At 39.4% G+C, this 25277-nt stretch overlaps 1 long non-coding RNA gene across 1 annotated transcript; it reads right to left on the reverse strand.

Moving 5' to 3' along the window:
- Positions 1-8379: 8379 nt before the first annotated feature.
- LOC139042058 (uncharacterized) lies at positions 8380-21343 on the reverse strand. Its single transcript, XR_011498271.1, has 4 exons — positions 21106-21343; positions 19443-19546; positions 9282-9379; positions 8380-8590 (listed from the first exon to the last, which is right to left on the reverse strand). It is a non-coding gene; the product is annotated as an uncharacterized lncRNA (long non-coding RNA).
- Positions 21344-25277: the final 3934 nt, after the last annotated feature.

A 25277-nucleotide genomic window follows, 5' to 3' on the forward strand; every position in this document is an offset into this window, starting at 1 on the left:
CTGATGTAAATTCAGATCATTAGCTAATAAACCTGGATTTGATTTTGTCATGTTAAGCTCAGTTGTCCCCTGCCTGGCTCCTGGGACATATCCTAGACTGCCTATGGCATTCCAGTGGGAGTTTGGAAAAAGAGAAGGAAAGACGAAAAAGCAGAATCTTCCCACACCTACATCAATTTGCAGGGGCCTCCTGTCCGTGGGTTTATTTCAGGTGGACCTATGCTCCGCCCCAGTTGGAGAATGCAGCTTGAACGGGTCAGTCGCGGTTTGTGAAGGCAGAAAGAGAAACGTTTTTGTCCATCCCTTGACCTGAAGAGTCTTAGTACCAGGTCAGTCATTCTAGTCCCACTCATTTTTCCAACTACCAAATTCCCTTTTCTCACCCCCCTCCCTCCACAGACTCAGTCTCTAACAGCCTACACAGTGATAAGTTCTTTCAACTGCACTCTGAAGAAGAATTCTCATGACTTGTGATGACAGTGAGTCCTCTGACCATAAAAACTCTCAATGTTTTATCTCACGCTTTTTTTCAGTGCTACTTCTATGCTCATTCTTTGCCTCATAACCCAGAAGTATGTACTTTTTATTTCGAGTAGCTATTTAATATCTCTGACTGGATCTAGAAGTGAATGAAATCTATGGATGATGGCATAGCTGGTATATTCATTTTGGTTTTTTGGCAAGTGTGAATGGTGAGCTACAAATTGGCCAGTTATTCCCAATGTTAATTTTGTGATACCACAAAGGACATCATAAAATTCTTAAAACTAAATTAATTTGTATTTACCTTTAAATTTCTGAAATAAATGTGGGCAAAAGCATTCCTTGACACAAAACATAACAAAAGTTGTATCTCTGAACAGATTTGGAACTCTTGTTCCCAGAGACAGACCTATTCCATTTTATGAATACTGTTCAGTAACTTACCACAAATTCTAGATTTTTTGTGATGATAATAAACAAACTCATATTTGCTGAATTCAGAAGTCTTTATATTTTAAAATATTCACCCTTCTGTAGGCCCTGGGGTTAGAAACCTGGTGTGTGTGGGAGCGTTATGCAGACAACATTAGGAGTCGCACCAAGCTTTACTTTCAGGCTTTAGGTTGGCTTGCTAACGCTAGAAGATAGTGCCAGAGTTACCCTGTGGTCCAGATAGGAAGACACATGCTCTTTGACATTAGGAATTGTTCGAAGTCCTTTAGCACATTGGTCATTTCAATCTCACAGCAGGTAGTAGGTGCTAGGCTACTACTACTGTTTTCAACATTTTGCAAACAAAGAAACTGAGACACAAAAAGAATAGGCAACTTGCCCCAAATCATACAGCATCAAGTGGTGGAGCGAGGGTTCAAAGCCAGGGATTTATGGCTCCAGAATCCATACTATTAACCACTGTGCTACCCGCCTAAGGGGTACAAGCCATCTCCATAAAACTCTAGTGAAAGCTATCTTGAAGTTACAGAATATTCAAGAAGCATTGCACAAGAATGAGGAAAATGATACCAATCCAAGGGGTTGCATTGCTACAAACAACTTCCGAGAGGCAGCAGACTGGTCTGATCGCTGGAGACTGGTCTTACTGAGATGCAGGCAGTAGCCACATCACCACGGGAGGAAGACATTCCACAATCGCCAAATAGGAAGCCAGTAAAAACCATCCAGAAAAAATGGTGCATTTGTTGAAGACAGATCAGATTCCTAAGAAACATGGTAAATACTATAATGATGGATTTTTCTCAATGCATTTAAGGGGGAGTTAGATATACCCTTCTTGGCATGTCAGCTATAAACAGGTATGCAAGAAAAGGAATGAACAAATATCAGGTACCACAATGAGGCCTCAATGAACTAATGTCACAATGATCATGTAGGCACTGGAGGTGTTTGGAAGAAACATCATTACTCCTTCAAAGTCATTCATCTCTTAAGACTAATGGACTATATCCATGATCAGCATAAAAACTCCTTCAGACAAGGTGAGGAGCTGTAATCAGTGAAGATCAGATTAGAGCTCCATTACAAGTTAATTGTTTCTTTGGTTTTTCACTTGTGTCATCATTTCCTATTTGTTCATTCTTCTCTCTCCTCGTGGCATTGACATGTATGGTAATGACACACAGTTTTATAAGACAAGCATTCCATTTAAGCCAGGCAAGCCCAGATGAGGCACCTAGACATGCCTGGATTAATGAATAGTACCATACATTGGTATCAACTTGGTAGAAGCAACCAAAATAACAGAGATTACTTCAAGGACCCGGCTCTAGGGGATCATGACTTAAAAACCAATGCTTTAAGCCTAACAGAGACTCAAAATTGTGGATATTATTAAATACATTAAATTCAACTATTCTGTCCTCAGGAAATGTCACAGCTATCACTATAATTCTCACAGATGATAGTAACACCCAAATGCCCATGTTAACAACCAAGACAGTGAATGAAAGGGACCGCTTGCCTTACGAGATATAGGTTTGATATTACCATCAATGAGATGAGATGCACTGTTTCTCATCTATTCAATTACTTAGTAGATCACTTGGGCAATTATATAGCCTTAACTAAAACTCCTGTTTTGCATGTAAGAACTACAAATATTTCATTAATATTGATTTATTTTTGTAAAAGACAAATACAAAATTAAAATTTGAATTGAACCTGCAAATGGAAAATAAATGATATAAACATATTTAATCATCTAGATCCATATTAAGACACTTGCAGATATGCAGAACATTTAGTCATATCTTTAAATGACAGCTTTGTCAATGGCACATGAATTGCTAATAAAAATTCATTTAAGCCTTTCTTATTTCTAATAAACTCATAGACTCAAAGCTTCAGCATCATACTGCTTTAGCATTTACTATCTTGCTCAGGCCAGTGATTACATAAATTAATAAAATTGTAAAAACAACAAATATTCCTAGGTATCTTCCTGGATATATTTAATGAATTCAGTGATGAAACTCTTCATATAATTTTCTCAAAATGTTTTCCCCGGGACCAATTTTTTTTTGTAGAAAATACATATTTAAAAAATTGGGGGCAATGGGCCACGTCAACAGCTTACTTACTCCCAAATGTTTCAAAGGAAAAAGTTATTGTGCTGGACTTGAGCCTTTTCTGTGTGAGATTTCCTTTTTAAAATAGATCTTTTAAATATTGAAATTGTATCCTTTGAGACTTTTGGATAGTTCCACGGTAGAATTAAGTCTTAAGGCTCTCAGCTTTCTTGCTTTCCTTCCACTTGATAAATCCTTGTCCACTTTAGGGCTTTTTCATTTGCGTTCCTTCTGCCAGAAATGTCTTACCCTGAACATGTCCGCGGCTTTGTTCCTCACCGCCCTCAGGTCTTTGCTCAAATAGCATCTCCCCCGGCAGTACACTCCTCCATCACTCTCCATCCTTTTCCCTGCTGCAATAGACTATTTCGTGAATCTGCTTTGGACCATTGTGCTTGAAATAACAAGAAGAAATTCACGTGTAATAGACTCAGCATTAAGATGGTACTGTGACATGAATCCTGAAGCAAATTGTAGCATTACTCATCTTTATACATCAATAAAGTTTCTATTTCCAGGCATAATGACATTTACTGGTTTGGAAACTATTTTCATCTTAATATTAAAGAATATTACTTTTATTAAAAATCTCTTGGAGGTCTGATGACATTTGTTGATTGAATTTCAAAGTCAAGTACAATGAGATGTTCCCTTTCAGGCACTGTATATGTGGCTTTTTAAAGTTAGACAGACCTGGCCTCAAATCTCAGATCTGCAGCTAATTACCTATGTGAGCATAGCCCTGAAACTATCTACTCTCATTAAAAGCACCAAAAACCTTCTTCTGGCTTAATCTAATAGGTACATTCCAGTTCTATGTTATTGGACCACTCTGAATCATTTGATGCAGATGACAACTTGTTTTTTCCCAGAAATTTGGTTTTCTTTCTATGTTTTGAGCTGCTCCTTATCAGTCACCTTTGCAGACTCTTCCTTTCTTTGTCTTTCAAATATTGATGTTCGTCAGAGTTCTGAACTGGGCACTCTTTTCTCCTCACTCTACATGCTTTCTTGGTGACATTGATACTATCAATGAGCTGGCTCTGCCCACCTTGATCTGAGCCAATTAATCACAACGAGTTAGACATCAAGAAAGGAAGTTTAATTAGATAAGCCGACCAATTGGAAGACGGGTGACTAATGTCTCACAAACCCATCTTGAAGGATTACAGAATCTTGAAGTAGTAATATAGGGGAAATGGGCAGTGAGGACGGGGCCAGTGATGTTGGTCTCCAGGCATGATGGGCTCCAGGCATTACATTGTTCCATTCTTCTGTCAGCTGCAATGGATACCCTGTAGGTGTGTTTCCCGCCTGTGGTCAGCCTGTTCCTGGAGAGAAACTCATAGAACAAAGTTTTAATTTATCAAGGTATCAAGGAGTACATACATAAGTTGAGGCCATAAATCAGGAGAGCATGCGAATTTTTTTGAGTATGTGCAGAGCAGCAAGTAGTCACACAGAGGGGGAGCTAGGGTCATTTAGCGTAATAAGATGGCCTCACTTATGCTCACTTACACTATCATCTTCTCCCACGCTCACACTTCCAATGTAGCTTACAGCTGTTTCTTAAGGTCCAGATACAGGTATAAAACTGTCTACTTGACGTCACCATATAAATTTCCCAGAAACACTTCAAAAAATCATATCCAAATGTAAACTTGGCACTTCCTTCACACCTAGCCCATATTTTCTTGTTCCCTGTGCTAATGAAGGCACCATGATCCATTCGGTCACCCATTTCATAAACCTGCGTGATCCTCTCCTCCACTCTCACTTCCACCCTTCCTTCCCTTCTCTGATCAATCACCAAATCTAGTCACAGTTACCTCCTATTTTTGTATCTCAAATCCCTTCATCTCCACTGACCTTATCCTAGTTCAGGGGGAAAAATCCTCTCTGTCCTGAATCACCTCTTGAGAACAGAGGCTGAAGCTTGCAGCACTACAATGGGAAATTGTTAACGAGCGACTTCAAGTATTTGGACTAAATTAATGGACTAAATTACTCCAATGATTTCTGACTCTCAGGGAAGTTGAAAGTCACACCCCCAAAGGCCTTTCTTAGGAGTCAGAGACTACAGTGTTTCATTAACCGATGCTACAGTAGAAAATAAGGGCATTTAACCTTTGAGGCCACTGACTGTGATAGCTAAGTGACCCTATGCAAGTCCAGAAAAAAATCTAGCCAATCTAAGTCTACTTGCCCAAAGTTGGTTAAACTGAGAATGTTAGCTGTTAAAGTTTAACCAGAGATTTAGGACTAAATATATTTACAATGAAATGTTCATACTAGTTAATTATTGTCCCTTAATATTGATGAAAATGTAATGCCTATGCCTCTTGGGACTGACCTGAAAGCATCAATATGAGAATTGTATAAATATCCTATTTTGTTTAAAGTACACTATGTTATAGAAATAGTTACTATTTAAGTAACTATTTAAATCGTTACAATCTTACAACTTAATAACAAAAAGACAATCCAATTAGAAAATAAGCAAAGGATCTGAATAGATTTTTCCAAGAAGATACAAATGGGCAACAAGTTCATTATGATGTTCGACATCATTAGTTATTAGAAAAATGCAAATCAAAACCACAAGGAAATACCGTTTCACACTGACTAGGGTGGCTATCATCAAAAAAATGGACAATAACAGGTGTTGGTGAAGATATGGAGAAATTGGAATCTTCATATGTTGCTGGTGGGAATTTTTTGTTTGTTTGTTTATTTATTTATTTGAGGAAGATTAGCCCTGAGCTAACATCTGCTGCCAATCCTCCCCTTTTTGCTGAGGAAGACTGGCCCTGCGCTAACATTCGTGCCCACCTTCCTCTCCTTTATATGGTAGATGCCTACCACAGCACGGCTTGACAAGCGGTGCCATGTCCGCACCCAGGATCCGAACCGGTGAACCCCAGGCCACTGAAGCGGAACGTGCAAACTTAACCGCTGCACCACTGGGTCCAGCCCCATTGGTGGGAATTTTACAAGGTGCAGCTGCTTTGGAAAACAGTTTGGCAGTTCCTCAAAATATTACCATTTGTCCCAGCAACTCTACTTCAACATAGAGACACAAAAGAAATGAAAACATTGATCTACACAAAAAACTTGTACACAAATGTTCATAGCAGCATTATTCATAATAGCCCAAAAGTGGAAATAACCCGAATGTCCATCACTTGGCCAATGGAGAAAAAAATGTGGTAACTCCATACAGTAGCATGTTTCAGGCATAAAACAGAGTGAATTACTAGTACATGCTACAACATTTATGAACATTGAAAGCATTATGTTAAGAGAAAGAAGCCAGACACAAAAGACCGCATGTTGTCTGATTCCACTCATATGAAATGTCCAGAATACGCAAATCTATAGAAACAAAAGGTAGCCTAGCTGCTGCCTAGGGCTAGCGGATGCTTGGGGGAGGGAGGAGACAGGGAATGACTGCTGATGGATAAGGAGTTGTGGGGCGAGGGAACAAAAGGGATCTAAAGTTAGATTGTGGTGATGGTTGCACAACCTTGTGAATATATTTTAAAACGCATTGAATTGTACCTTTTAAATGGATGAAGTGTATGGTATGTTAATTATATCTCAATAAATTTCAATTTCTTTATAAAAAAGAAATAGTCACTACACAAAACCTATTTGTGAAAAGTATTGGTTAGAAATACATTTAACTTTGAGTCAAACCCTACTCATAGCAACTTGAGCCAAAAGTTTACTTTTCTCACAAAACAAGTCCAGAGGTAGGTGATTACTCGGCTCTGCTGCTCCACAGGGCTTTCTTGGATCCAGGCTTTCTGGATTCTTGGATCCTCATGTTTGACAGCTGATGATTGCAAGATGGATGCTGCAGCGCCAAACTGATCACGACTGGAACAACAGGAACAAGCCATACCAGTCACTGTTACCAAGAAAGCAAAGCTTCCTGAGATGCACCCAGCTGACTCCCGCTTACATCTCACCTGTCAGAACTATGTCACTTGGCCTCTCCTAGCTTCATGGGGCTTAAAAAGTAAGTGATTTTCACAGGACAGCCCCAGAGTAAGAGTTCTATAGGCAAGGAAGAAAGAAGGAAGGAATATTGGGTAGAGAAATAATAGTGTCTGCCACAACCTCTCTTTCCACGACCATACCTTGAAAATCCTACTAACACAGAATTATATTAACAATCTTAATTTTTAAAAAACACGAAATTTATTGGGGCTGGCCCCGTGGCCGAGTGGTTAAGTTCGCATGCTCCGCTGCAGGCAGCCCAGTGTTTCGTTGGTTCAAATCCTGGGCACGGACATGGCACTGCTCATCAAACCATGCTGAGGCAGTGTCCCACATACTACAACTAGAAGGACCCACAACTAAGAATACACAACTATGTACTGGGGGGCTTTGGGGAGAAAAAGGAAAAAAATAAAATCTTTGAAAAAAACCCACGAAATTTACATTAATGCCTTGATTGGTGTATTATGTAGGCAAATCACCCCTCCCTTCACCTTTACTCATCCCTTTCCTGGCCATTGGGATGGCTTTCTTGCCACTGAGGCCACTTTCCGGATGCTTCACTTTCTAGTATCTGGAAATCCCCAGACAGTTTGAGTGTATGTTGATTACAGAGAAAACACAAACAAACAAAAAAATATCCTGACCACATAGAAAATACTCCCTGATTTTATAAGGAGGAAAGAAACTTGATTTCTCTTTCCATAATCTGCTTGCCTCGCACCATCCAACCTCTGCCCCGACACACAAGCACACACAGACACGTACATAGACATATACATATAAAATCTCTTTTGCTTTTCTCTCCAGAGAGTCACCTTCAGTAGCTCTTAGGGCTGCTTTCTTCACGGGTACATTCCAATATTTTAACGACATTAAAATAGTCCTAACTTTATAGAAATAGCAAAATGCAGTGCGACTGTGGGCTATCATCAGGTTCTCTCAGAATCCATTCTGTTTCAGAGCTGCATGTGGACCTGATGGTTTCCACCATCCCATTTGGAAGTTTACCTTTTATTGAGGAAATATCATGCGCTAGACACTGTGATAAATGCTTAGGATACATTATCGCTATTGCTCATATTACCCTTTGAGGTTAGTATGCAAGACCCAAAGTAATAAAGTAACTTTCCAAAACTCACACAACTAGTTAGTTGCAAACCTGAGGTTTGAGGCCAGGTCTGCCTAACTTTAAAAAGCCACATACACGGTGCCTGAGAGGGAACATCTCATTGTACTTGACTTTGAAATTCAATCAACAAATGTCATCAGACCTCCAAGGGATTTTTAATAAAAGTAATATTCTTTAATATTAAGATGAAAATAGTTTTCAAACCAGTAAATGTCATTATGCCTGGAAATAGAATCTTTATTGATGTATAAGGATGAGTAATGCTACAATTTGCTTCAGGATTCATGTCACGGTGCCATCTTAATGCTGAGTCTATTACACGTGAATTTCTTCTTGTTATTTCAAGCACAACGGTCCAAAGCAGATTCACACAAAATTTTGTTTCCTAAAAATGAAATGCCAAACATATTTACAATATAACGTAAAATAAAAATTATCCATTCCAATCATTTGAATAATTGTATAACAATTTACCCGATTCATTAATTTTTTAACACTTATAGTATTTCTAAATATAAATTCACTGAATTTCCATAACCCTTAAATTATAAAGGAATTTCAAGCACAAGTTTTTGAAAGATAATTAAATAGAACACCTTGATAGATTTATTTATTTTTTTAAATCATTCAAAGGCTAGAGATTTAGGCAGGTAATATATTTCACAAACTCATAAGGTATAATGCTTTGGACTCCTTTATTCACTGAAATAGACAACTGTACAGCTCATTTATTCTTAGAACAAAGTCTATCTTTGACACATTTCATTATATTGTAGAAAACAATCCGTAAGAGAGAAAAGTAAAATAATTACCAGACTTTCCAATAAGCTTAAAAAAAAAAGTCATGGCTAAGTCAGTATTTTGGAACTTGAGATGCTGTTTTACATGAGAATGTGATCCATAACAGGAGACCCCAGGTCACACCAAAAGTACCATTCGGGAAATATATAACATTCCAGAAGCCAAAACCAAATTCTTCTAGTAAATTTAGTTGCTATATACTATAGTGCTTTAAAGGTAAAATACATATTGAGTGATCATTTAGGATGTCAAGGTCATATGTTTCCCCATTGTACCTCTGAAATAAGATCAGGGTCACTCTTTCAATACACTTTACTTCAAAGAATATTTCTTGATGATCTGTACGCCTACAGCTTCTTTCTTCACCTCCTACCTAATAAGCAAAGAGAGAAAGAAGTCCCTTAACACCAAACCACAGCTCATGATTCCACAAATTAACGTTGAAAGCCCAAGAGTGCAGATTCTTGAGAAAGAGTATATTAGTCAAGTTTCTTTTCATTGCAGATGTTAGACACCCAACTCAAATTAACTTAAAATAAAAATGTTAAAAAGAATCTACTAGCTTGTTTATCAGAAAAGCCTAGAAATAGAACTGGTTTTAGGCATGATTTGACCTGGGGGTCCAAATGATGTAATCAGGCTTCTTTCCCTTCCACCTTTTAACTCTGCTCCCCTCCATGAATTGGTTGATCTCCTCTCCTAACCACAGATAGTCTTCCTCCCCGCGACTCTGGAAAATGGCAGGTGGCAGCCCAAACTCACAATATCCTAGCGCCGTTACAGTGAAGGAAAGAGACAGTCTTCTCCCACTTGTTCTAGCAGAAAAGTCCCAATTTGGTGTGTCAGTTTGGATAACATACCAACCCCTCTAAAGAGGTTGGGGTATAAAATACAATGATTGATAGTTCTTATGGGATCCCATAAAACAGGAAAGAACTGTTCCCAAATAAAGATAGATGCTGGGTAAACAAATAAGATCCAAGCATTACAGAGAGTAAGAAGTGGAGGCAGAACTCTATTAAAGAAATCAAACGGCCATCACGGTGGTGTAGTGGTTAAGTCGTGCACTCTGCTTCAGTGGCCTGGGGTTCGTGGTTGAGATCTTGGCCATGGATCTACATACCACTCATCAAACCATGCTGTCGTGGTGTCCCAAATGCAAAATAGAGGAAGACTGGTACAGATGTTAGCTCAGGGACAATCTTCCTCACCACCTCCCCCGCAAAAAATCAAGTATGTAATTGAAAACTGTCACACACAAAAAACCACTCCAGATTCGTATGGCTTCACTGCTGCATTCTACCAAATATTCAAAGAAGAAAGAATACAAATCTTACATAAACCCTTTCACAAAACATGGAGGAAGGAAAAGTTACCAGTTGGTTTTATGAGGTCAGTGTAACTCTGATACCAAAACCTGAAAGCATGGTTTAAAAACAGAATTACAGACCAATATCTTTCATGAACATGGATTCAAAACTCCTCACAAAGTATTAATCAGTGGAATCCAACAGCATAGAACAGGATAACATACCATGACCAAGTGGGGTTTGTCTTAGGAATGCAAAGTTGGGTCAACGTGAGAAAATCAATCAATGTAATTCACCACATTTACAGAACAAGAAGGAAAAAATAATTATCTCAATAGAATGCAGTAAAAGCATTTGACAAAATTCAGTGCTCATTCCAGCTAAAAATCACAGAAACTAGGAATCAAAAATAATTCTCTCGATCTGATAAACGACAACAGCTAATATCCAGTAGGGGTGTATTGAATGTTTTCCTTGTAAGATCAGAAATCAGACAATATCTGATCTCATTTCTACTCAACATTGTATTGCAAGTCCAAGACAACAAAATAAAATGTCTTAGTTACATTTGAAGAAAAGAGTTGTGGGTTTTGCATTGATGTGTTTTTTTCCCCTGTTATTTTGATGTTAGACAGTCCTGAATCTGTCAACTCATTCGTCTGATCCACAAAATTATGGATTAGGGAAGCTATTTCACTAAAACAATCTTCAATGAGATAAGATGGGATTATTTTGAAGAACATATGGTCCTGTATGACTATCTAGCAGGAGAAGAAAAGAATAATGCCTCCAAGAATAGACTGACTTTACTGTATCAGTGTAATTTGCCTGCAATTGCCCCTTGGTCACCAAACACATTCACATCATCATCTTCTGTGACAGGGGACAAATAATGACTGTTTCAACTCTCCTTCCATTTCTCTTCCTCAACTTTTCTCAACCTTCAAATCTCCACCTCATTTGAAAAGTAACAGTTCCTTATCAAAAAGTGTTTTGTACTGTAAAATGTTGTCTGCACTTTATAACAAATCTATTTATTGCTGTGTGCTGTTTATTGTCACTATAAAGTTTATGGTAAAGCTTGTAAACTTTTTTTATGTTACTGCGTTCAAAACAATTGTTAACAACCACATTAGTTATTTGGTGATCGGAAGATGTTCTAAGCATTTTGCATTCTAATATGATAGTTTGCTGTATATGTGAACAATGGCCCAAAAGATGTTACACACACATAGATAGGCAGGTAAGTAGGTAGGTAGGTAGACAGAGAGATAGAGAGACAGTTACAGAGACATAGATAGAAATAGAGACACAGATAAATAAAGAGATAGAGACTCAGATAGAGATGATAGAGCAAGAGACTTCCTGGCCAGATGGTGGACACCGTGGCTACACTGGCGAGTCCTCGAACCCTGAGCAAGCCAGCGGACGCCCGGCACACACAAGGACCCCTGCCAGTGCTAAGGTGACTTCTGAGAGCCTCTCTGCACAAAAGTCTTGCACCAAAAAAGGAACTCTGCTTTTTCCCGAGATTATATTGTGCCTGGTGAGTCTCACTCGCTTCAATGCCTTGGCACAGTACCAGGGTACACCACCCTGTCGGTAGCTGAGAGGCTCCTCGCTGCTTTCTTCTTTTTCATCTGCATGTGGGACTTGCACGCCAAGATGCAGTTCATCATCTAGCCTGGAGTGCTTTCTGCCGAATCCTCGTTGCCGCGAACCTCAACCTAATCACATCCATTATTGTCCTTGTTAAGAAAAGAAACACGTCCAAAATCACTGCCGGGGAACTTGGCCTAACGGGGCTGGCCTCTTTGGTCAAACTCCCTTTCCCTTGTGGCAATAAAGACATTCCAGCGCCTCCACTGACTTTGCAGATGGCAACTAGGCTAACGCCCCTCATTTCAATGCCACCTGCAAGCAACTCCGCCATCCGCAACGACTTCCCGCCCCGATAACGCCCGCTGCAGACCGCCAGTTCCCTAGTGAGGGGAAAGCGGCTTGAGAGGGATAATGAGGTTTCTGGTCTGTCCATCAACCCCACCCTCCCGGGTGTGGCCACCCTTAGGCCACCTTCTGCAGGAGCCAAAAGGGGATACCGGTTCCACCTCATTCATGCCCTACCTAAGCTACAAACGGAAGGGAGAGGGCCCTCGGATTTCAGACTCCCAATCCCGGGATGTGATGCCACTCCAAATAACTTCCTTGTTGGGGGTGATTCTAGGGAAAGATAAATAAATAATAAACAGATGGTTAGGAAACAGGAGAATGAGTAAACTAATTCTTTGATGTAAAAAAAGAAAAGAGTCCTACCAGAAGAAAATTTAACCAGGAAGTCCTTCATTAGTGTGCACCTGGAGTGCATGGGAGGAGGATGAGGGAGCAGCAAGAAGCAAGAATAATACATGATCTAAATTGCAGACGGCTTTGACTGAATGACTGGCTCTTTGTTTCATACGCCTGTGTAAAAAAAGACTTCAATGGCAAAAGGCCTTGCCTACAAAAAACTAGTTTAAAATGCATTCCATTTTTCAGAAGCTGAATTCAGTCAAATGCCGATTTTTGTCCCTCTCTTCTAAGTTCATGTTTCTCACACTGAAAGAGGTGGCTATGTTGCCGAGTACACATACCTCTGAAAGTACACACATTTCTCCATCTGTCATCACTGTTTCCAATTTAATTTCAAGTGTCCCTACACATGGACCAAGGTTTGCAGTCCACGGCTCATCGCTACTTCAACCCTGGAAATGACCACCCATAGACTGAGAGCCAGGGGTCAGATAAAGACACGTAAAATACAGACTGTCTTCACCTCTCTCCTTCTGTCCTCATTAGCGTTTTCACCCCACCTTCTAATCATCTTATCTGAATTTTCTCCTCCAGAGAGCCAAACCAAAAGTGAGCTGATTCTACAAGGCTGAAGGGAAACAGGATTGGGGTAAAAAGTCGGATCTTAATGCTCTGAAGTCGATTTCTGGCAATCACAAATGCATCTTTGGTTGAGAAGAACGTGAACCGTAAAAACTTGATACAACCACAAAGAGATAAATGAGTCACTGAAATATTTTATGGCGTGCTTTATTTGGAGAGTGGCCGTTCTGGAAAAGGTCAGCAAGATGGCTTCTCTCCACAAGACACCAGACTTCCTAAGGTGATCAGGTAAGAGCAATTCATTATTTCTTTTTCTTCGTAAATAAAATAGCACAAGTGCAGGGGAAAAAACTTCAAACAGACAACAGGGAGATCCTTCCTACCCCAGGCCCTTGGCCAGTTCTATGTCTCAAAATTACCTCTATCAGGAGTTTCTTACATATCTTTCCAGAATTTCCATGCATTTATTTATGTATTTGTACTTTAATAGCAGTCTACCTAATTCCTTTGTTTTACACAAATGGAGGGATATGATTTATTCTGTATTTTTTAACATCCATCTCATTTTTTCTAAGAGCTGCAAATTATTTCCCTATTGCTGTATATTTAGGTTTTTTCTCATTACAAATGATCTTGTAACAACTTGCATATACATCTTTTCAGACTTGTGGATGTATATGCGTTGGATTAATTCCTAAAAGTGGAATATCTGGATGAGAAGCTTTGTGTCTGGCTAATTTTAATAAATATTGCTAATTGTCCTTCACAGGGTAATTTGTGCCAATCAGTAGTTGCACTAACAGTGGATGAAAGTACTTCTTTTCCCATATCCTCATTAAGATTACTATATTATCCAACTTTTTGATCCTTTTCAATAATCTGATAGGCGGAAAGTGACACCTCTTTGTGTTCTTTTCTGTGTTTCAATATGCATTTCTTTATTTATGAATGAGGTTGAGCATACTTTGATATGTTTATAATCTACTTGCATTTATTTTTCTGTAAAATACCTATTTATATTGTTTGCTAATTATTTTCTTTTTTATAGCTTATGTTTTTCTTATTAATTTATAAGAATACATGTATATATTTACACCTGTTAGAATGGCTATACCTGCCGAGATAAAAAATAACACATGTTACAGAGGCTGTGGAGAAAAGGGAACCCTCATACACTGCTGGTAGGAATGCAAACTGAGGCAGCCACTATGGAAAATAGTACAGAGATTTCTCAAAAAATTAAAAATAGAAATATCATACAATCCAGCTGTCCCACTACTGGATATTTATCCAAAGAACACAAAGTCAACAATTCAAAGAGACTCATGCACCCTTATGTTCACTGCAGCATTATTCACGATAGCCAAGATATGGAAACAATCCAAATGCCCATCAACTGATGATTGGATAAGGAAGACGCGGTATATATATATATTTATATATATATATATATAAAATGGATACTACTCAGCCATAAAAAAGACAAAGTCATCCCATTCACAACAATATGGATGGAACTTGAGGGTATTACGTTTAGCGAAATAAGCCAGACAGAGACAAACACTGCATGATTTCACTCACATGTGGAAGATAAACAAACACATAGACAAAGAGAACAGATTAGTGGTTACCAGAGGGGAAGGGGGTTGGGAAGTGAACAAAAGGCATAAAAGGGGACATACATATGGTGACAGATAAAAATTAGACTATTGGTGGTGAGCACAATGCAGTCTATACAGAAACTGAAAAATAATAGTGTACACCAGAAATTACACAATGTTATAAACCATTATGATCTCAATAAAATAACTGAAGAAAAACCTCACAGAACTGTATTTAAAAAAAAAGAATACTGATATATTAAGAAAATTAATACTTTTCCTGACATGTATATATTTTTACAATTTGCCAATTGTCTTTTGACTTTGTTTAGAATATTCATTGCTGTACAGAAAGCTTATTTTCTTTGACATATAGTCATTTATCAGTATTTTTCTTTCTACCTTTGAGTTTTTATATCTTCATCAGAAAATTCTTCCTTCACCAAAATTACTAACTTTTTAAGTGTACACATTTTCCTCAAATACTTTGTTTCTCTTTTCCACTTATTTCTGACAACGTGGAAGTTGGTAGACATTCAACTGTATTTTCCCAAATGGAAGGTCAGTTGTTGCAATATCAAGTTCATCAATAATCCAGTTTTTTCTCACGGGCTTGAAATGTGAGTTTGGGGTAGTTGTTTCCTGCTCCATAGGGAATATTTGGAAGCTTCTGTTCTCTGTGCATGGGAGGAGTTGCAACAGCGTTGGGATTATTCGTTCTTCAGAGGTTGAGAGATACCATGGGTGATCTCTGGGCTTGATGCTTCTTAGTGGATAACTCTTTGACACCTTCTTCTATTTCTTCCAAGAAAATCAGTCTATTTACATTTTATATCTTCTCTCTCATCAATTTTGGTGATTTACATCTTCCTAGAAAACCATCTATTTCAACCAGCTTTTCAAATTTATTTGTTCATAGTTGATCAAAAGAGTTTATGATAATTCACTTCATTTCCTCTGTGTCCAAGGTGATTTTTCCAACCTTGTATACAGTGAAGTGGCACACCCATTCGTATAATTTATTAGCTAACATTAGAATCTAATTCCTCCAATAAATCTACTGAGGTTACAAAGCCTTAACATTATAGTTGAACATTATAGCAAAACTCTAGAATTGTCCATGCATCTCCTTTTCTCTTTTAGGATTTGGTATTTATCTCCATCAACAAATATTTATTGAGTATCTACTAAATACTGTTGTAGGCAAAAGTAATGTAGAGGAGAACGGGTTTAAATACTCAAATGTAATGGGAACTTTGTCCATAGCCCTCCAATAATCAGATTCATATATCTCAGTTTACTGAGAGAGATTCATTCCAACAATTTTAAAAAAGGGCAAAAGAAAACGATGTTTGATGACTGGATTTAGCTTGGTGCTGACACCCTGATGTCCCTTCACACCACAAAGAAATACTACCTGGCAGAACCCAATGTCAGTGACTTGCCCAAGACAAGGCTTATAAAGTCTAAGGACCTACCTACTGACTTCTTCAAACACCTTTGCCCCTCTCTTTCATGTAAAGTACAATGGTACTTTTCTTAAATCACAACATCTTCAATGTCATAAAATTCTCTTATATATGAAAAATTCAATTCAACAGGATACATATGTAAATAACATACTTCAGTAACTTGTTGATGACCTCGAATTCCTCTCCTTGCAGGGTTCACGGTCTGGGCATCCCCTCCTAGTATATTTTCTGTCCCATTTGTTGCCATTTCTTCTTCAGTGACACCAATGCTTTTGGACCTCCTTTGCCTGTTATGCCAGTTATTAATTTATTGCCTTTCCCCTCCAAATCCATCCTTCATTGCCTGTTCTGTGATAATGTAGATGGACCCTGTAAAGATCTCTCTTTGTCAGCTGGCACAACGTTAATAGAAGGACACTGGAAGAGTAAGAGCTTTCCCTTCCTGGCTCCAGGGTGCTCTTCTGGGTGGGCCCCTGCCGCACAGGCAGCAGTCTGATCCAACAACACACACGGTTTCTGCAGCACCAGCTTCCAACAGCTCTCAGTGACCAGAAGCTCATGGCACCTCCCCATGGGAAGCTTCCCCTAGAATGTTCTCTGCAAGCCCAGCACCTCGTGGCAGACAGCTCCATAGCCTCAGTGGCCTCTGCCTTCCAGTGAGCCATAGCACACCCTCTCCACAAGATCTGGACCTCAGACTCGGGGGGTGAGGAAGGAGGTCCCCCAGACCGTGAGTACCCTATCTTCCTTGACTAACATACTTCATTCCTAGGGGCAGTAGCTGCTACCTGTAGCTGCTATTTATGTATCTAGATTCTCTTTACTCCTTACTAGCTATTATGAGCTGAATTATGTCCTCCCAAAATTCACATTTTGAAGTTTTAACTCCCAGTACCACAGAAGGTGACTACATTTGAAGACAGGATCTTTAGGAAGGTAATTAAGTTAAAATGACGTCATTAGGATGGGCCTTAATCAAATATGACTGGTGTCCCTATCAGAAAAGGAAATTCGAACACAAACACAGAGGTAAGACTACGTGAACACACAGGGAAGAGACAGCCATCTGCAAGCCAAGGAGAGAGGCCTCAGAAGAAACCAAACTTGCCAACACCTTGATCTCTGACTTCTGGCATCCAGAACTGTGAGAAAATAAATTTCTGTTGTGTAAGCCAGCTAGTCTGTGGTACGTGTGTGTGGCAGCCCCAGCAAACCAAGACACCAGCCAATCCCGTTATTCCAACCTCTTGCTATAGTTAATACTTTGTTATATTATATTTTCCTAATTCCAATTATTGACTAGTTTCTGTCTCACTATTGGACCCTATCTCCCATACATATTGTTTTCTTGAACATTTTTACCTCTTTGTTCTTTTTTATTAACTTTTTATTTATCTCTTATTTTGCAAATTTTCTCAAATCTGTCTTCCATACACCTAATTGGTTTTCCTGATTTTAATACCACTTTTATTTCTGGAACATGTTTTTGTCACCCTTCTGTTTCTTTCCTGAATGCTTCCAGATCACTTCTCAGCTCTTTTATGTTGTCTTAGTAATTATTTCTTTAACACTGATATCTCTTCCTGTGCGCTTGTTTCAAAAACATCATTTAAAAAGTTTCTTTGATGTCCCCAACAAGTGTTTGTTTGAAATGTTCAATACTGCTTAACATATCATCATCTACCTTTTGTTTATTTTGTTCCTTTTCTCCTTTGTACTTATTCTACAAGTTTAAGCCTTGTGCTGGTTCATTTCTAAGCCATTTTTCTAGGCTGCTTATTTGCTGAAGAAAAAGCCAGGCAAGTGAGTTGGTACAATAGGCAAGTTCAACAACTACATGCTTTTCTCAGATATTTTCCCACCATCTTGGGTGCTCCTCAGTACATCTCCAAGCTCTCAGTCTGCGTCATTCCACAAAATGGGTTGATTCTTATGTGATAACATCACTTACTGATGCAGCTCAGTGCTCGCACACACAAAATCGACTGTCACCTTCTCTGCTCAACGGTGTCCTAGCAATGCTTTTCTCCATGGAGGCATGACTTTGCTTTCAAGTTTCTTAATTCCTCCTCCCCTGCCCCTCTGTGAAGGTAGAATGAACTTCAGAGTTCCTTCTAAAGCTTGTCTGTATCCAAGACTTCGCCATTCCAATTAAAAGATTGTTGCTTAGGGGCCGACCTGGTGGTGCAGCGTTTAAGTGCACACATTCCACTTCGGGCAGCCCGGGATTCACCGGTTCAGATCCCAGGTACAGACATGGCACCACTTGGCAAGCCACGCTGTGGTAGGCATCCCACAGATAAAGTAGAGGAAGATGGGGACAGACATTAGCTCAGGGACAGTCTTCCTCAGCAAAAAGAGGAGGATTGGCAGCAGATGTTAGCTCAGGGTTAATCTTCCTCAAAAAAAATAAAATAAAATAAAAAAGATTGTTACTTATACTCTTCATGTCTGAGTCATCCATTTTGGGGAACCTTGAACACTGCTCAAAAATATAGAGATATAATCCTTTCACATTTTCCCTTTTGTCTGATTTGACTAATTAGTCAGTTATCCTTTATCATTAGGGTTGTGAGTGATTGCTATTTTCATCAAAGGTGTTTCCTACCTTTGTGTTGCTTTTAATTATTTCAGAGATGAGAATAGGGTAGAACCACCTTTACTCTACCATCTTTTAATGATGATTCCCTCATAATTAGTGATTTGAACTAACATTGACTCTTCAAACATTCTAACCATAGTTGAGCACAATAGGTATGTGAGCAGGCTGTCTCCCCAGCACTGCGTGCTGCCTCTGATCAGCTGTATAGTTCTGGGACTGGAGTTAATCTCAAAACCCCTCTCAGCCTAGCTTTCCAGGCACCTCCACCAGTTGATAAAAGTAGGCACATGACAAGAAAAGCATTTGTCATTCTGTGTCTACATTTGCGGTTCCTGCATAAATAATTAACTTGTGAACTCCCTCCTTTATAACTTCAAACAGTGCCATTTGTCCAGTTAATCTTAGGGAAATTTTTCCAAGGACATCACTGGTGGATCATCTTTGCTGATGTTTGGGCTCCCAAAAGTTCAACTTGAGTCATAGTCTTGACTTCCAACGTGATCCATTGTCAAAACAAGTTTTAAAACTTCTGACTGAAGGGTACAGACATGTATCTGAGAAAGTCAAGAGAAGGCATTACCAGAAGCTAACCCCAAAGCATCTCTCCATCCGCGAGCCAGAGTCTAATAAGTTCCACTTTCACACTCTTCACCGACTCTCAGGGTTTTAGCTAGAATTTATAATCTGCAAATGAATGGAACAAATTACTAAAATAAACCACATTTCCTATTCGTTCGGGACTGCCTAAGATTAGTTAAACTTCTAGCCTTGGATTTACAGTCTTTGCTCTCTGAAAAATACATGTATTTGTGGACATCACCATTGAATGATAATCCAAAAACTTTGCATTTATTCTCTTTGTAAAGATAATTTTAAAATAAGTTAAGTTGATAGGATATTAAATTTGACATTTCTTGTTTTTTGGTTTCACTTTTTTTAATACAATCGATGCCATATATATGTACACATCATAAAACAAGATTCTTGATGACTTTTTCATTCATTCATGTGTTCAACATACATCTATTGAATGCCAACTAAGTGTCAGGTATTCTTCTAAAACCTAATGATACAGCAATAAACAAAACAGACAAAAATGCCTGCTTTATTGCTGCTTACATTCCAGTGGACATCGAAGACACTGAAACCAGCTCTTCGATCACTCACTTCTTGATTGTCTGAGAGACGGCTAAGAATCCATTGGGAGGGTGAAGATGTTGCTAATGAGGTTTTTTTTCAAGAATATTGTTAGAGTGTTCCCTCATGGGAGGGAAGGGAAGCTCCCTCCTCACCTTGAGCCAATTAAAGTTTCAAAAGGACCATTTGAAAAGCTAATATGCATTCTCTGGAACTAGGTACCATGATCAATGACTGAAGGAAAAAGCAAAGGTAAGTATAAGAGTCACCTATAGCAGAAAAAGGTTGTACCAATAGTAAGGTATCCATCCAATGAGAGCAGGGCAGACAGGTCCGTTTCCATGGATCGGATACAGACCCTGTGGAATGGAGCTGACTTATAGTCAAGTTGATTAGCTGGCCATGAGTTCCACCAAAATCTCCTGCCCAGAGTGAGGCAGCCTCAATAACAAGAGGGTGAAGGTGTCCTGTGGATGCGAAAGTGGAGTGGAGGCATGAAATTGGCCACATGGAAGCAGCATCATTCACGCCAGGAATTGCAGGCCAAGGTCTCCAGGGAGAGAATTGCAAAACTGAAAGAAGCACCCCAGGAATAAAGGGTGAGCCTGGGACTTTATCCTGCTCATTGGCATCATCGCCACATTATAACATTCCTGGTTCAGAGGATTTTCCTGCCCCTCACTTCTCCATCCCCATTCTAATATTAAAGTGCCTGAAACAGCAACTATTAAGTAGAGAATGCAGTGAAGCAAGAAAAGGGGAAAGTCAGGTCACACACCCCCTACCCCACCCTTTCAATCCTCTAAGCCTGAGGCAGACCTACACGGGGGAAGAAGAGATTTTAAACTGAATGAGACTCTGAACTTTTGGTATTTGTCTGTACTCTACTTTTAATTATTTAATGAGACAGAAAAACCTTGGGACCTGACTGAGATTCTGTCCCAGAGGCTGGAAATAACTAACCCAAAGAACAAGTGACAAAGAATAAAGGAACTCTCTGCTTCACGCTACTGAGTGCAGCTCATTCCGTAAACGAATTAAATTAGTTCAGCTTATCATAAGTAGGAAGAAATCCACAGTTAGGAAAACTTCTGAGTTAGACTTACCGGGAGAACAGGGTGACATAACTGTGGACTCTTCTGATATGAAAAGCAAAGCTCAACAAAGCCTCCTTGACCAATTTCTAAATACCCGGTGGCAATAGAAGATTAGAGCGTCATGGAAAAATATTAACATATCCTCCACTATTGGGCGTCTTTCCTGAGTTTTTCCAAATACTTCTAATTATTTCTATCATCTAATCTCCAGACAGGGAGATTGTGAACTGTGGACTACAGAGCTCTCGGGTGAGTAACTGTTTTTCTTTTTTTCTGAAGGCGAATTTCAGTATGAAGCCTGTAAAAGAGTTCAACTGTGGTCAAATAAACAAAGTTTCTGCCACCTTTGTAATAGAATACAAAGTTTATCCAGAATAGGAGATAAAGGAGTCAGAGATTAAATACAGTGGGTGTTTTCAGATCAGCACGCCCGGGTAGCATAGATTCAGGAATACTGAAGACACGTCCTGAACTTATCATAGAAACAATCTTTCTGAACACATGGTGGACAGCTATGAAGCCTAAACACAGAGAAAGGACACAGGTAGGGCCTACTTCTAAAGAAGAAAATTAAGTGATAACTCAAAAAATTATAGCCTGGTCAACTTAACTTTGATACCTGAAAAGACCAAATGCATCAACCATTTCATTTATAGAATACTGAAACATCACGGGGTGCCAGTGGAAAGTAAACAGGACTTTGGGAAGGATAAATCAGTCAGACCTATGTAACATCATGCCTTGACACGCTGCCACGCAATATTGATGAAAGGGAAGAAAAAAGACTTTACTCCTGGTCTTAAAGGACATTCTCACAAATAAAGCTGGGAAAATGTTTTCAAAGTCCATCACTATATGAATTCTCAACTTATTAGAAGGCAGAACGGATGGAGTTTTATTCTCTCCTTTTCTTTTCTGGAGAGAGGACAAGAAGAAGGATGGTTAAGCCTTAAATAATATGTGTGTGTTGGGGGGGGTGGGGAGTGGCCTCCACCAAATTTTTGTAAATTTGGATAGTGTCATTCATTCTGCAATTGGAGAAAACGTATTTTCTCCACTTTGAATATTGTAAATATTCAAAGTCTGCAATATCCATCTGTTAATGGCTTTGCAGATGGATTTACTTGATGCTACATCAATCCAAAAAGAATCAAAAGGTAAGGGATGTTGCTCCCAAGAAAAAAGGAGAGAGGTTCAAGGGATTTAGAAAAAGTAAGCTAGCTGGGGAAAACCAGGACAGCCTGAACAAAAATAGAGGCATTCATGGGATCTGAGTAACTTTTTTCATACCAAGGAAATGGAAAGAAATGTAATCCATGTAGACAGAATCACAAGACAACAGGAATTGAGTGCAGAATTAAATTGACTTTGAGACACTTTGGCCTGAAGCCAAGGAGGTATATGCCCACAGGGACCACAATGGTCTCGAGGAGTTTACTCAAATTGTGAGAGACTATTCTATAGTCTTAGAATTTTTCACAAATGTTCCCTCAACTGAAACATGGCTTTGCTGTGATAAAACAACTATGTCATGAGTATTTTCTACCAGTGAAAGCCATTCTTTTTCCCAGTCTTCTCATTAAATGGGCAAGAGGAGATACGGTTCTGAATGTTCCTTGCTCCAAAGTGTTCTGTCGACAATTCATGACAGCTTTTTGCCACCCTTATTACTGTTACTACAGGTCTTACCACCATTCTCGATGACTTTGATCAATGGACTAGGCTTTCTATTCGTCTGATGCCCTACCCAATCTCATTCCCATTCTTATTGACTTAACACCTAGCTCCCTGGCTACAAAATTCTTCAACTCCAATAATATTTACTAATATTTCACATCAGTTACAAGATGGCATAGCCACACTTTGGACTTTATTATATAACATTTCTCACCTCCAAATTCATAAGATCTGGGTTTCCTGTACACAACTTTCATTCCCTCACTTGGATTGAACTCTTTCTTAAACTTTGTTATGATCCCTGAACCATGGACACTACAGTAAGCAAAACTAAATTGAAATACAAACTTTCACATTTACAGGCCATATGACTTTATGAGTTATTCCACAAACCTCAGGCTGTTCCTTCGTGTAGCAACATACCATCATTGCCTGATACAACTCAACTCACACTCAACTCACCATTACAAATCCATGACAACACACAAAATGACAAAGACTAGCTACAACATTGTAAGCTAAAAATGAGAACACCATGTGACATCTCTGAGAGGAACTTTCACTAGTTGCATTGTTATTTAAAATGGATTAAGAAACATTCTTGAACTATAAATCACATTTTCCACAGTCTAAATATAACGTCATAGAAAATTCCAAAAAAAGGGAGGAAAAGGCTTTTCCTCTCCCTCAATGTGTGTCCACTTCTGAGATACAGGGAATGTAATAACCAGAAAAACACATAACTGCCCCTCAACTTTATCAACAAAAGCCAGAATCACAAATAGCCATGTTCTTTGATTCATTACGTTAGTATTTCCTTTCTTCCTGTATCTATTCAAAGACAACAACTGCTAGTGCTCAGTGTGGTAGAAATCAGACAGGGTATCTGGAGGCATATTGCATCCAATCATCCTTAGTTACCTAAGCATATCTAGACAAAGACATTATTGGGGATACAATTTTTCATATTATACTACACCATAAAAAAAATTGTATCTTATGTTCTAGCAAGTCAGAGAACCCAAAAAGTTAAACCAAGAAAAGATCTAATGATAGTCCAGCAGGCACACAGGAGATAAATGTATGCTAGTCGTTGTGGATACTAACCTACTCGTAGTAAAATAAAAAGTTTAATTTTAAAAAAAGAATCTGGGCCACAACTAGAAGGACCCACAACCAAAATATACAATTATGTACTGGGGGGATTTAGGGAGAAAAAGCAGAAAAAAAAAAAAAGAATATTGGCAACAGTTTTTAGCTCAGGTGCCAATCTTTAAAAAAAAAAAAAAAGGAATCTCAGGCTGGCCCGTGGCGTAGTGGTTAAGTTCACACACTCCACTTTGGCACCCCAAGGTTCACAGGTTCAGATCCCAGGTATGGACCTACACATCACTCACCAAGTCATGCTGTGGCAGCAACCCACATGCAAAATAGAGGAAGATTGGGACAGATGTTTGCTCAGCAACAATCTTCCTCAAGCAAAAAGAGGAAGATTGGCAACAGATGTTAGCTCAGGGCCAATCTTCTGCACCAAAAATAAACAAATAAAGTAAAAAAGGAATTAATTTGGTATCTTCCAAGAGAAGCTAGAAGATATGGTCTTTATAAAACAGGAGATGGGAGTGACATCAGCATCATGGCAGACTGAGTTGTTCTCTTAGTCTCTCTCTTTTAAGTTACAGCTAAATGGACATTCATTAACCAGCAGAGGATTCCCTGCACAGCACAAGAGGACATCTGAGAGATCCATGCAGCTATACATCTGAAGGTGGGTGGACTGGACCCCTGGGAGGCACTGGAACCACATGAGCACACCCTCCTCCTCCCCAGCAGCAATGATCTAGGTGGTAGGTCCTCACACAGTGGCCAGCACAACTGCAAGTGGAGGTGGGGACATCCTGGTCCACACAAACACTTTCAGAGTTGTAGCCCAGCCCACAGGAGTGCCCACCCTGCCACAGTGGCCTCACCCATAGGAAAGCTCCCCATTGGGTGGTGTGGCTCAGCCCCTGAAAGGGGGCCCCCACTAAGCACAACAGCTCAGCCAAGCTGACCTGGAGCACAAGGCCTGCATGTGTGAAAGAAAGCACCCCTCCCCTCTCTCCTAGTGCACCAGCTTGGCCAGTCCCCTGCTGAGCACAGTGGTCCCACAACACAGTGACCCACCTGTGAGCACAGAAGCCCTGCCTGCACATGCATGAATGTCCTGCCAAGTGGCTGTGGCCAGCACACAAATACAGAGAAGCCCTACCAGTACAACTTCCAGCAGATGGGGTGGGATCAGAAAACACAGCTCCTGCACCCCCCCATGGGTGGCAGGTGGAATCTGCAACCTGTTATTACCACAAATGCACCAGCAAAAGATCACTTCTTTAAACACCATGAAGAACTATATTAACACTTCACAACAGAAGGAAAATGATATCTCCAGAAACCAATCCTGAGCTCACAGAAATTTACAATCTAAACGAAAGAGAATTCAAAACAGTTGCCATAAAGAAACT

The sequence above is a fragment of the Equus asinus genome, chromosome 25, assembly GCF_041296235.1.
Source record: "Equus asinus isolate D_3611 breed Donkey chromosome 25, EquAss-T2T_v2, whole genome shotgun sequence".
In the NCBI taxonomy this organism is placed as follows: Eukaryota; Metazoa; Chordata; class Mammalia; order Perissodactyla; family Equidae; genus Equus; species Equus asinus.